Below are 12,904 nucleotides of genomic sequence, written 5' to 3'. Positions count from 1 at the left end.
GTTATTGATGTGCCTTGGGGATTGGATCCTGCCATTCCATGCAATCTAACTTGCTCCTTCCTGGCTGGGAAAGCAAAACAGTTGGGAAGCTATGGGTAGACCTATGAAGATTCATAGGTAGAGCTTTGCGAACCAGCTGAGCGGCGGCGAACCAGCTGAGCAGCACACAGCAGGAGTTTGCCTGGGATTGGTGAGTATCCGAGTGCGTGTTTGCTGAGTAAGTATCCGAGTGTGTGTTTGCTGGAAGGGCAGTGTGAGAGCCTGAGCAAGTGCCTGATTGGCTGGTAGCCTGCAGGGGGTGGGCACTGGGGCTGTCTGTTTGTTTGTTTCAGGGAAGCCTGGCTGTTTAAAAATAGCCAGAGCTTCGTGAACCAGCTGAGCAGCGGGGAAAAAGCAGAGGAGCACACAGCACTAGTTTGCCTGGGAGTTCGCCTGGAGTGAGCCCAGTGAGGCTTACATCTTGCCAACTTCTCTGAGGAAGCTCATAGTAGGAAGGTGATATGGAAGGGGGCGTTCAGCTGTTGTGACCTGCATTGGATGTGCCATGTTTGTCTTTCTTCCACAGGACAGAAGCGACTTTGTCTGTACAAAGTGCAAGCTGGTCTCCATATTGGAAGAGAAGATTGAAGGTCTGGAGCAACAGATAATGACCCTGTGTTGCATACGAGAAACGGAGGATTTTCTGGACAAAAGTCAGGATATGCTTCTACGGGCACAAAGCTCTAAAGATTTAGAGCAGGTTGCACGGCGGAGCCAAGAGGCCAGTGAAGAAGCTTGGCAACATGTGACCTCCAGAAGAAGAAGGGGGAATGTCCGGGTTCCAGCAACGCGGACACAGGTAACTAACCACTTTCATGTTCTCTCCACAGCTACCATTGCGGAGAGTGGACCAGATGATATGTCTGGGGGGAGAAAGCAGAAGGAGACTCCGCTGGTTGGAAGGCATGAGATGCACTGTCCTGAGATGGGGGGTTCCACGACCACCACTCTCAAGAGAAGGAGGCGGGTGGTGGTGGTCGGGGACTCTTTCCTTCGGGGGACTGAGTCATCTATCTGCCTCCCTGACCGGGAAAACCGAGAAGTCTGCTGCTTGCCGGGGGCTAAGATTCGCGATGTGACGGAGAGACTGCCGAGACTCATCAAGCCCTCGGATTGCTACCCCTTCCTGCTTCTCCACGTGGGCACCAATGATACTGCCAAGAATGACCTTGAGCGGATCACTGCGGACTACGTGGCTCTGGGAAGAAGGATAAAGGAGTTTGAGGCGCAAGTGGTGTTCTCGTCCATCCTCCCCGTGGAAGGAAAAGGCCTGGGTAGGGACCGTCGAGTCGTGGAAGTCAACGAATGGCTACGCAGGTGGTGTCGGAGAGAAGGCTTTGGATTCTTTGACCATGGGATGGTCTTCCATGAAGGAGGAGTGCTGGTCAGAGACGGGCTCCACCTTACGAAGAGAGGGAAGAGCATCTTTGCGAGCAGGCTGGCTAACCTAGTGAGGAGGGCTTTAAACTAGGTTCACCGGGGGAAGGAGACCAAAGCCCTGAGGTAAGTGGGAAAGTGGGATACCGGGAGGAAGCACAGGCAGGAATGTCTGTGAGGGGAGGGCTCCTGCCTCATACTGAGAATGAGGGGCGATCAGCAGGTTATCTCAAGTGCTTATATATGAATGCACAAAGCCTTGGAAACAAGCAGGGAGAACTGGAGGTCCTGGTGATGTCAAGGAACTATGACGTGATTGGAATAACAGAGACTTGGTGGGATAACTCACATGACTGGAGTACTGTCATGGATGGTTATAAACTGTTCAGGAAGGACAGGCAGGGCAGAAAAGGTGGGGGAGTAGCACTGTATGTAAGGGAGCAGTATGACTGCTCAGAGCTCCGGTACGAAACTGCAGAAAAACCTGAGTGTCTCTGGATTAAGTTTAGAAGTGTGAGCAACAAGAGTGATGTAGTGGTGGGAGTCTGCTATAGACCACCAGACCAGGGGGATGAGGTAGATGAGGCTTTCTTCCGGCAGCTCGCAGAAGCTACTAGATCGCACGCCCTGGTTCTCATGGGTGACTTTAATTTTCCTAAAAAGAAAAGGAGTACTTGTGGCACCTTAGAGACTAACCAATTTATTTGAGCATGAGCTTTTGTGAGCTACAGCTCATGCTCAAATAAATTGGTTAGTCTCTAAGGTGCCACAAGTACTCCTTTTCTTTTTGCGAATACAGACTAACATGGCTGTTACTCTGAAACCTTTAATTTTCCTGATATCTGCTGGGAGAGCAATACAGTGGTGCATAGACAATCCAGGAAGTTTTTGGAAAGCGTAGGGGACAATTTTCTGGTGCAAGTGCTAGAGGAGCCAACTGGGGGGGGGGAGCTTTTCTTGACCTGCTGCTCACAAACCGGGAAGAATTAGTGGGGGAAGCAAAAGAGGATGGGAATCTGGGAGGCAGTGACCGTGAGTTGGTTGAGTTCAGGATCCTGACACAGGGAAGAAAGGTAAGCAGCAGGATACGGACCCTGGATTTCAGGAAAGCAGACTTCGACTCCCTCAGGGAATGGATGAGTAGGATCCCCTGGGGGACTAACATGAAGGGGAAAGGAGTCCAGGAGAGCTGGCTGTATTTCAAGGAATCCCTGTTGAGGTTACAGGGACAAACCATCCCGATGTGTCGAAAGAATAGTAAATATGGCAGGCGACCAGCTTGGCTTAACGGTGAAATCCTAGCGGATCTTAAACATAAAAAAGAAGCTTACAAGAAGTGGAAGTTTGGACATATGACCAGGGAAGAGTATAAAAATATTGCTCGGGCATGTAGGAATGAAATCAGGAGGGCCAAATCGCACCTGGAGCTGCAGCTAGTGAGAGATGTCAAGAGTAACAAGAAGGGTTTCTTTAGGTATGTTGGCAACAAGAAGAAAGCCAAGGAAAGTGTGGGCCCCTTAATGAATGAGGGAGGCAACCTAGTGACAGAGGATGTGGAAAAAGCTAATGTACTCAAGGCTTTTTTTGCCTCTGTTTTCACGAACAAGGTCAGCTTCCAGATTGCTGCGCTGGGCATCACAACATGGGGAATAGATGGCCAGCCCTCTGTGGAAAAAGAGGTGGTTAGGGACTATTTAGAAAAGCTGGATGTGCACAAGTCCATGGGGTCGGACGAGTTGCATCCAAGAGTGCTAAAGGGATTGGCGGCTGTGATTGCAGAGTCATTGGCCATTATCTTTGAAAACTCGTAGCAAACGGGGGAAGTCCCGGATGACTGGAAAAAGGCTAATGTAGTGCCAATCTTTAAAAAAGGGAAGAAGGAGGATCCTGGGAACTACAGGCCAGTCAGCCTCACCTCAGTCCCCGGAAAAATCATGGAGCAGGTCCTCAAAGAATCAATCCTGAAGCACTTACATGAGAGGAAAGTGATCAGGAACAGTCAGCATGGATTCACCAAGGGAAGGTCATGCCTGACTAATCTAATCACCTTCTATGGTGAGATTACTGGTTCTGTGGATGAAGGGAAAGCAGTGGATGTGTTGTTTCTTGACTTCAGCAAAGCTTTTGACACGGTCTCCCACAGTATTCTTGTCAGCAAGTTAAAGAAGTATGGGCTGGATGAATGCACTATAAGGTGAGTAGAAAGTTGGCTAGATTGTCAGGCTCAACGGGTAGTGATCAATGGCTCCATGTCTAGTTGGCAGCCGGTGTCAAGTGGAGTGCCCCAGGGGTCGGTCCTGGGGCCGGTTTTGTTCAATATCTTCATCAATGATCTGGAGGATGGTGTGGATTGCACTCTCAGCAAATTTGCGTATGATACTTAACTGGGAGGAGTGGTAGATACGCTGGAGGGCAGGGATAGGATATAGAGGGACCTAGACAAATTGGGGGATTGGGCCAAAAGAAATCTGATGAGGTTCAATAAGGATAAGTGCAGGGTCCTACACTTAGGACGGAAGAACCCAATGCACAGCTACAGACTAGGGACCGAATGGCTAGGCAGCAGTTCTGCGGAAAAGGACCTAGGGGTGACAGTGGACGAGAAGCTGGATATGAGTCAGCAGTGTGCCCTTGTTGCCAAGAAGGCCAATGGCATTTTGGGATGTATAAGTAGGGGCATAGCGAGCAGATCGAGGGACGTGATCGTCCCCCTCTATTCAACATTGGTGAGGCCTCATCTGGAGTACTGTGTCCAGTTTTGGGCCCCACACTACAAGAAGGATGTGGATAAATTGGAGAGAGTCCAGCGAAGGGCAACAAAAATGATTAGGTGTCTGGAACACATGACTTATGAGGAGAGACTGAGGGAACTGGGATTGTTTAGTCTGCAGAAGAGAAGAATGAGGGGGGATTTGATAGCTGCTTTCAACTACCTGAGAGGTGGTTCCAGAGAGGATGGTTCTAGACTATTCTCAGTGGTGGAAGAGGACAGAGCATGGAGTAATGGTCTCAAGTTGCAGTGGGGGAGGTTTAGGTTGGATATTAGGAAAAACTTTTTCACTAGGAGGGTGGTGAAACACTGGAATGCGTTACCTAGGGAGGTGGTAGAATCTCCTTCCTTAGAAGTTTTTAAGGTCAGGCTTGACAAAGCCCTGGCTGGGATGATTTAATTGGGGATTGGTCCTGCTTTGAGCTGGGGGTTGGACTAGATGACCTCATGAGGTCCCTTCCAACCCTGATATTCTATGATTCTATGATTCATGCTGCCCCAATGTGGGGAAGGTGTGCTGACTGATTTCATTGGCCTTCAAATGAGAGCTATAAATAGGTAGGAAGGTCATCTAGTTTCACTGTCGAGTCTGCACCCTGTACATCAAAGCATATTCTTAGAGATGGGCCCAAACCAAAACTCTAGACGTACACACAACAAATCTGAATTTTGCAGTTTTAGCCCATCTCTGTACTGCACAAACATTGTCAGATTCAGCGGCAGGCTACTGACTATCTGCCCAAATAGGAGAACAGGGAGGAAAGATATAAGGAACTTTCCTTCCTTGTATTCCACCAACCACAAGGCTCTGAGTTCTGTGCTCAGACAAAACTAAGTTCACGCAACATTAGAAACACTGAGCTCCTAAGGATGTTACAATATCCCTGAAAAGAGAAAAGGAGTACTTGTAGCATTATCCCTGGATACATTGCAAAGAGCCATTTGCAATTCCATTCCATTCCACCCAGGAGTATACACAGAAGTCTTCAAATGTTAGATTGAGTCACCCTTATATTTTGACAAGCCAGATAAAACATTTGGCATGAGAACTAAAAGCAAGATATTTTTTCACTTTCATCTCTTTCTGATAGTAACTTTTGACAGCACGAGTACTCATACCTGAAATCCTAACCAACATACTAGAGAAAAATGTTTAATTCCTAACCCCGTAGTCCTTACTTTGTCATACTAAACAAAAGTGAGCATGCTATCACTACTAAAGTTAATTAAGAAATAGATAGGTGCTTCTGTCATTACAAATGTGTTGTAATAACCAATGCTGTTCTACCAATAAAATAAAAACCAGCAGGATCTTATTAAAGGGGAAAAGGCAAAATGCTACATTTATTGTGAATACAGAAAGAATCATAGTAAGCAGTTAGTTATAGCTAAAACATTCCATTCAGTTTCATATTTATTCACACATTCATTCATTCACACACACACAGGTTCTGCAAGGTTGTTATCATAGTTACCAGCCTTAGAGTTGCTCATGCCAAGACTCTGGCCAGGTGGCCTGGACACGAGGAGGGAGCAGGGCCTTGTCAGATGCTCATCTGATGCTCCTGGAAGTTGGTTTGCAGAATCAGACCCCAAAGTTCTGTTTCTAGAGTCCATTTTTATAGGAATTTCTTCCTATGCCAGTCTATGGGAATTGCTTTATCACTCTGTTGCTGAATCAATCAGCAGATGGCACATTCCTGATGGCTCTGTGCTGCCAAATCTTCAGTTCTCCCATCCTTGAGGCTGTTGGGTGGATTCCAGTCTGCCCTCTGGGGGGTCATCTGGTTGTCTCCACCCTGCGCATTCTTCGGCCAATCGCCACTGGATTCTTAGGCTGGCACCTCCCTGATCATTCATTTATTATCCACACCAAACATACATCCACATACATCCTCTATCTCTATTTTAATCACAAGTGTTAACAAAGCGAGATAAACACAGCAAAAGGGTGGGGAGTCTCTGTGTGCTGTTTCTGTTGTTACAAAGTATTGCTTTGAGATCAGACTCTGTCTTAGAATGTACTAACACAATTAGCAGCTTGCATGTTTTACGCAGAGAGGGAGAGAAAGAGTAAAAACAAGAGACCAAAAACCAAGATACCTCTTAATTAGTAATACTCTGGAATTTAAACTATGGGGAATCAAACTCATTTGTGATTTTAATACAGAGCTTCTTTAATATGAACCAACATAACAATGCTACCCATATTGCAATGCAATTTATATGGGGTTAAATTCATTCCTAATCTATCAATAATGGGAACAAAGCACACAGTCATCTAGGACTGAACCTGGGCTAGGAAGTGCTGCTATGATTGACTGGTTTGGGGAAGGGCAGCCAATCAGCACAGGCATTCACCTAAACCAGCTGTGTACAACAGTGAGAGTGTGTCCTGGTCTATACTTAAAATGTAGATAGATATAGCTACAGCACTCAGGGGTGTAAAAAATCCACACTCCTCAGTGCCACATTTCTGCCAACCTAACCCCAGGTATAGACACAGCTAGGTTAAAGGAAATATGCATCTGTCAAGTTAGCTATCATCATTCAGTGGTCTTCCTACAATGACAAAAAAATTTATTCTGTCACGTAGTTGCATCTAACCTTGCAGTTATGCTGGCACAGCTATGCCGTTATAGTTAAGAAACATAATAATGGCCATACTGGGTCAGACCAAAGGTCCATCTAGCCCAGTATTCTATCTTCCGATAGTGGCCAATGTCAGGTGCCCCAGAGGGAATGAACAGAACAGGGAATCATCAAGTGATCCATCTTCTGTCGCCCATTCCCAGCTTCTGGCAAACAGAGGCTAGGGACACCATCTCTGTCCATCCTGGCTAATAGTCACTGATGGACCTAGCCACCATGAATTTATCTAGTTCTTTTTTGAACTCTGTCATAGTCTTGGCCTTCACAACATCCTCTGGCAAGGACTTCCACAGGTTGACTGTGCATTGTGTGAAAAAATACGTCCTTTTGTTTGTTTTTTGTTTGTTCCTGTATTGTAGACATGGCTGGAGAGAAAGAGAGACAACCCTGTCTACAAAAGAAATCCATTGAGCTGGCAGTTCTGCCCATCACTTTGCAGCAGTTCCACAGCTATATATGGCAGTGGAAGTTGGAGTCAATGACTGATATGGCTGACTGGTTGCAAAGTGTAAAAGAAAAGAGTACTATCCCTTTAAAAAGTTAGTGGGCCTTCTGTTGGCACTCACTGTGTTCTGTGTTTTAGAGAGCAATCAGAGCATCAGCATGTATGTAGCTTGGCCTAGCACGTTTGCGCATATTAAGTAAATAGTTATTTGGGACCCATCTACACTCATAGTTGCAGCATGTTGTTTTTGTTGTATAAAGAATACAAGACACAACAGTGGACTTTCTTCCTCAGTTTGCCAGTAGTGTTGCGTAGGCATGCATCAGTTTAGCACCAGGATCAGGAATTTGGCCCTGTCATAAATATAAAGGGAAGGGTAAACCCCTTTGAAATCCCTCCTGGCCAGGGGAAAGCTCCTCTCACCTGTAAAGGGTTAAGAAGCTAAAGGTAACCTCGCTGGCACCTGACCAAAATGACCAATGAGGAGACAAGATACTTTCAAAAGCTGGGAGGAGGGAGAAAAACAAAGGGTCTGCGTGTCTGTCTATATGCTGGTTTCTGCCGGGGATAGACCAGGAATGGAGTCTTAGAACTTTTAGTAAGTAATCTAGTTAGGTATGTGTTAGATTATGATTTCTTTAAATGGCTGAGAAAAGAATTGTGCTGAATAGAATAACTATTTCTGTCTGTGTATCTGTTTTGTAACTTAAGGTTTTGCCTAGAGGGGTTCTCTATGTTTTTGAATCTAATTACCCTGTAAGATATCTACCATCCTGATTTTACAGGGGGGATTTCTTTATTTCTATTTACTTCTATTTTTATTAAAAGTCTTCTTGTAAGAAACTGAATGCTTTTTCATTGTTCTCAGATCCAAGGGTTTGGGTCTATGGTCACCTATGCAAATTGGTGAGGCTTTTTATCCAACATTTCCCAGGAAAGGGGGCGTGCAAGTGTTGGGAGGATTGTTCATTGTTCTTAAGATCCAAGGGTCTGGGTCTGTAGTCACCTAGGCAAATTGGTGAGGCTTTTTACCAAACCTTGTCCAGGAAGTGGGGTGCAGGGTTTTGGGAAGTATTTTGGGGGGAAAGACGCGTCCAAACAGCTCTTCCCCAGTAACCAGTATTAGTTTGGTGGTGGTAGCGGCCAATCCAAGGACGACGGGTGGAATATTTTGTACCTTGGGGAAGTTTTGACCTAAGCTGGTAAAGATAAGCTTAGGAGGTTTTTCATGCAGGTCCCCACATCTGTACCCTAGAGCTCAGAGTGGGGGAGGAACCTTGACAGGCCCTGAAAATAAACAATGGAACCAATTCTCCATTGTTCTTCACTTTGTGTAATCATTTACACCAGTGGAAAGTGAATACAAAGTCAGTGTAAAACATTAACAGATCAGAATGATAGCACTTTATATCCCATTTGCGCTTCAGTAAAAGAAATCACAAAAGATACAGGGCAACAGAGAATCAGGAACTATATTTAACCTTGACTCCTGCTTCTATAAAAATGCCCACTTGTAAAGTCAAAGCACGTACTCATGGCTCAAGAAACCTGTATGTGTTTTCATCCTCCAAACTTTTAAAAGTTGCCTATAACTTGCACATCTCTGAAACACAATGCCCTATTGTTTCCGTACAGACATTTTTTTATATATACACATATGCTTACTTGAAAAGTAAATGAGCCTGGAAAGCAGCCACTTTGCCACTCGTACTACAATAAATAATGCTCTTGTCTCCTGAAAGAAATAGCAGCTCTTTGAACATTATTTCACCTTCTCACAACATTTCTAGAAATAATACTGAGCAACTGCAGTGCTACAGTGCATTATACCTTCAAAGTGCTATGTAATATTCATCATTATGGCTCGAAACATCCCTGAGAATTATGTATTATCCTCTTTTTACAGATGGGGAAATCAAGACAAAGAGATGTTATGCACCAGTTAGTCATGGTAGAAGAGTTGCGACTATGGCACAGAATCAAGAGTATGGGTAGGGAAATCCAGCAGATTCTGTTTGAAGGGATGGTATCATTCCAGCTCTGCACAAGAAGCCCCTTATGTTTCAGGTGTTCCCCCAACTACTCTCTCCACTTAGCCTACTGTAATACTGTAGAACCTCAGAGTTGCAAACACCAGAGTTATAAACTGACCAGTCAACCGCACACCTCATTTGGAACCGTAGGTATGAATCAGGCAGCAGCAGAGACAAACAAAAAACAAATGCAGTGCAATCCTGTGTTAAACATAAACTACTAAAAAAATAAAGGGGAAGTTTAAAAAGAGATTTGACAAGGTAAAGAAACTGTTTCTGTGCTTTTTCGTTTTAATTAAGATGGTTAAAAGCGGTGTTTTTCTTCTGTGTAGTAAAGTTTCAAAGCAAAGTCAATGCTCAGTTGTAAACTCTTGAAAGAACAACCATAATGTTTTGTTCAGAGTTACGAACATTTCAGTGTAGCGAACAACCTCCATTCCCAAGGTGCTCGTAACTGAGGTTCTACGGTACAAGTAATTAAATAATAATAATAGACAAAGACCCTGATTTGAGGGGAGAGGGTTCAGTGCTGTAGGAAAGTCATTAGCACAGCTTTGTCCTGATTCCCAGTTCTAACCATTAGACAACAGGGCCTCAGTTGAGGGAAAGAGACTAACATATTGACACTTCACCTCCTAGGATCCAGGAACAGGCAAATATTATTAGATGGGGAAAATATTCAGGAGGAGAAATCAAAAGGAAGAGGATTGTGTTGAAGAAAAGTGGAAGGAAATATTCCAGAAGAAATATTGTACTTCTAACAGAGCAGTAGACCAGGCCTTAGTTTCTCAATCAACATTTTTCAAAGCAGGGTTATACCCTCACAGCAGCCCCGTATCTCTTTAAGTAGTGCTGACTTAAAGACAAGCCTGAAACATTAAGTGGGGAGAGAGAGAACAGTCAGTTCCTGCAACAGTAGCAACTTTAATGATTAACCCTGTGCATTCTAGGGACCAAGCCTTTCAGGACCAATTATTTTTGCTAGAATGCAGGATACTGAATATACGCTGCACCCACCAGTGTCCTTTTAAGTGCATGCCCTGTCTCTCTCACATCATCCAAATGAATACACCTGTAGGCAACTCACAAATTAGATATGAAAATATGGGAACAAGAAGCAGTCCCACCATTTGTGAAGGTTTAGATCATGCATGCGCAAGTTTCCTTAGCATATATAAATATGCCTGAGAATATGGACAGCACTTTAAAGGCATCTTTTCCCTCATCCCTGCATTAAGTGCAAAAATAGAGCAGTGGAAAATCTGGCCCACTATGTTGAGGGATTAGGGATTATGATGAATGGTCTTGTCTATATTCAAAGGGCATGGTTGGATGTGGCAGCAGGTCATCAGCTGGTATAAATAGTCACTGAAGTAAATGGAACTATGACCATCTATACCAGCTCAGGATCTGCCCCCAGATTTTAAACCATCTTCTGTGGCCACTCTTACTTCAGTTTAAATCTGGTTTATATCAATTTAGCTAAACTCAAGTCCTTATCAAATTAAGCTAAATGAAACCTGGTTTATATTGATTTAGCTTAATTCAATAAGGACTTGTGTTTAGCTAAATTGATATAAACCAGGTTTGAATTGAACTAAGAGTGGCCACAGAGGGGTTTGCACTTGTTTAACTAAACCATTTTTAAAACTGGTTTCAATTTAAGTCATCTTTGAATACAGACAAGAGTTAGGATTCTGATTCATAATCCCACAGATAGCAGCTTCATTTCATTTGTGAGTTGCACCAGTAAAACTCAAAGTGTGGTTTTAAACCACTTCAGTTTAACTATGTAAAAGGATGTGTGGACACTCTTATTTTGGCTTGAACTATTCTTATTTGCATTTAGCTTAGGTTGATTAGGAACAGATTTAAACTACAGCAAAATAAATCACTCAGTCTGAAATAAGGATGTTCACATAGGGTTTTTACAATTGTTTAACTAAATCAGTTCAACTAAACTGGAGCACATTTGTGTGTAGACAAGTTCTTAATTTAGTACATACACCAAGTGTTTGGTCCTGAGGTGCTTGACTCACTGAGCAGAATTACTATTTTATCAGCTGAGCAGTGGTGTAAAACATATGTCCCTGATGATTTTCTAAAAGACACATTTCTGTGAATGATTTGCTGACCCAAGCCATAATCCCTGTGCCAACTTTTCCAAACCCTCCTGTTTAAACCAAAATGTCAGGCTTTTGTAAGGTCCTGTTTCACAGATTGTCTTCAGACTATAAATAAAGACAAAGAGTGCTTTTGCTTTTTTGCGCCAAGAGAGGTTTCTGACATCCTGAACGCTGTTATGGTTAGTAAGTGCACTACACCTGTCAAGCACTCTACTTGATACTGTCTCCACCACAGGTCATGTCCCTCAGCCTTGAGTTCTTGGGGCAGAAATGAGAGCCTACAACAAAGAATCCTGCAGCTGTTGCTCCAAAAAGACCTGTCTTATCTGTCAGTGCAAGAAAAATTAAAGATAACGCAGCAGACTGGCATAATTTAATGATGAAATGGGAGACCCTGAATAATAATGGATTTACTACTGCAAACAAAATTGTAAACTTGAATTGGCACACAATTTAAAGATAACAAGCTGGAGATAGAATGTGACAACATTCCTCTGACTGTGGAAAGCTGTCTCCAGACTATAATGAAGAACTTGAGATGTTCTGTGCAGAATTGCTTGGGACCTTGGAAAACATGGCAAAAATACAACTGAAAATGGAAAAACTATGTTCAACTACTAAAGGAATTTGTGACTTAGAAACATACCATTATGAAAACGGAGATTGCAGGACACCACTCTTTCACACATGGCCCACTACGTACTTCTATGAGGTTTATTTCAAGCTCACTGAAATGTACAAGAAGGAACTACGACTTAAGCAAATGACTGTGCAAGAGATTGCTCATCCTGCTGACCAATATCTCATGATGGTTTATTTATCATCTTGGTTGTACCAGCCCTATATTGAAAAAAGCAGTAAACTACTGCTAGAAAGCATGTTGCTGGAAACAGGACACAGACAAGTGTAGCGTTTAAGACTGCTTCTAATGATACTTGTGACACTGAAGCAGCAACAAACTGCAAGATTAATTATATGTTGTATTTTTATAAGGTTATTAAAATCTGTTTTTCCTCTGTTTGGGGAAAAAAAAAAAAGGTCTTTGATAAAGGGCCTGACTTAATTTGTTACCCCTTGATTGACATCTGTTTATGTGGGAGGAGAGTTAGGCTATTTATGAGCAATGGTATTGCATGAGCAGCCTGACAGCATCCCACTTAGTTTACACCTCTGGGCCTGATGCCCCATTGCCCTACAACTTGCACAGCCATATACCAGTGCAGTGGGTGGAAAAGAAAAGGCAAAATGCCACTGGAATATCTTCGTGGGCAGAATTAACTAACTTGTGTAGAGACATTGCAAAAGAAAGTAGCTTGGAACGTGATATTATTTTCCAGGGCTTAATAAATTGCTTATCCATTTGCCACTATGTGACTGGCCTAATGGTCCCAATTCTGATCTCCCACAAGTTTTATATTAGTATTACTCCAATGACTTCAGTGAAATTATTTCCAATTTACAC

At 43.5% G+C, this 12,904-nt stretch overlaps 1 long non-coding RNA gene and 1 pseudogene across 1 annotated transcript in view; one reads left to right on the top strand and one right to left on the bottom strand.

The window, feature by feature from the left end:
* The window catches only part of LOC142070581 (uncharacterized), a 52,302-nt gene extending 46,472 nt beyond the window's left edge, over positions 1 to 5,830 (bottom strand). The window contains exon 1 of the long non-coding RNA XR_012666455.1: positions 5,662 to 5,830. This is a non-coding gene — a long non-coding RNA (uncharacterized LOC142070581). The remainder of the gene's footprint in view (positions 1 to 5,661) is intronic.
* A 3,401-nt stretch (positions 5,831 to 9,231) lies between these two features.
* On the top strand, positions 9,232 to 12,360 carry LOC125631619 (cyclin-dependent kinase 2-interacting protein pseudogene; annotated as a pseudogene).
* The last annotated feature ends 544 nt before the right edge of the window (positions 12,361 to 12,904 follow it).

The sequence above is a fragment of the Caretta caretta genome, chromosome 1 (assembly GCF_965140235.1).
Source record: "Caretta caretta isolate rCarCar2 chromosome 1, rCarCar1.hap1, whole genome shotgun sequence".
Taxonomy (NCBI): domain Eukaryota; kingdom Metazoa; phylum Chordata; order Testudines; family Cheloniidae; genus Caretta; species Caretta caretta.
Note: the sequence above shows the minus strand (reverse complement) of the source record. Positions and strands in the feature narration are given on the sequence as shown.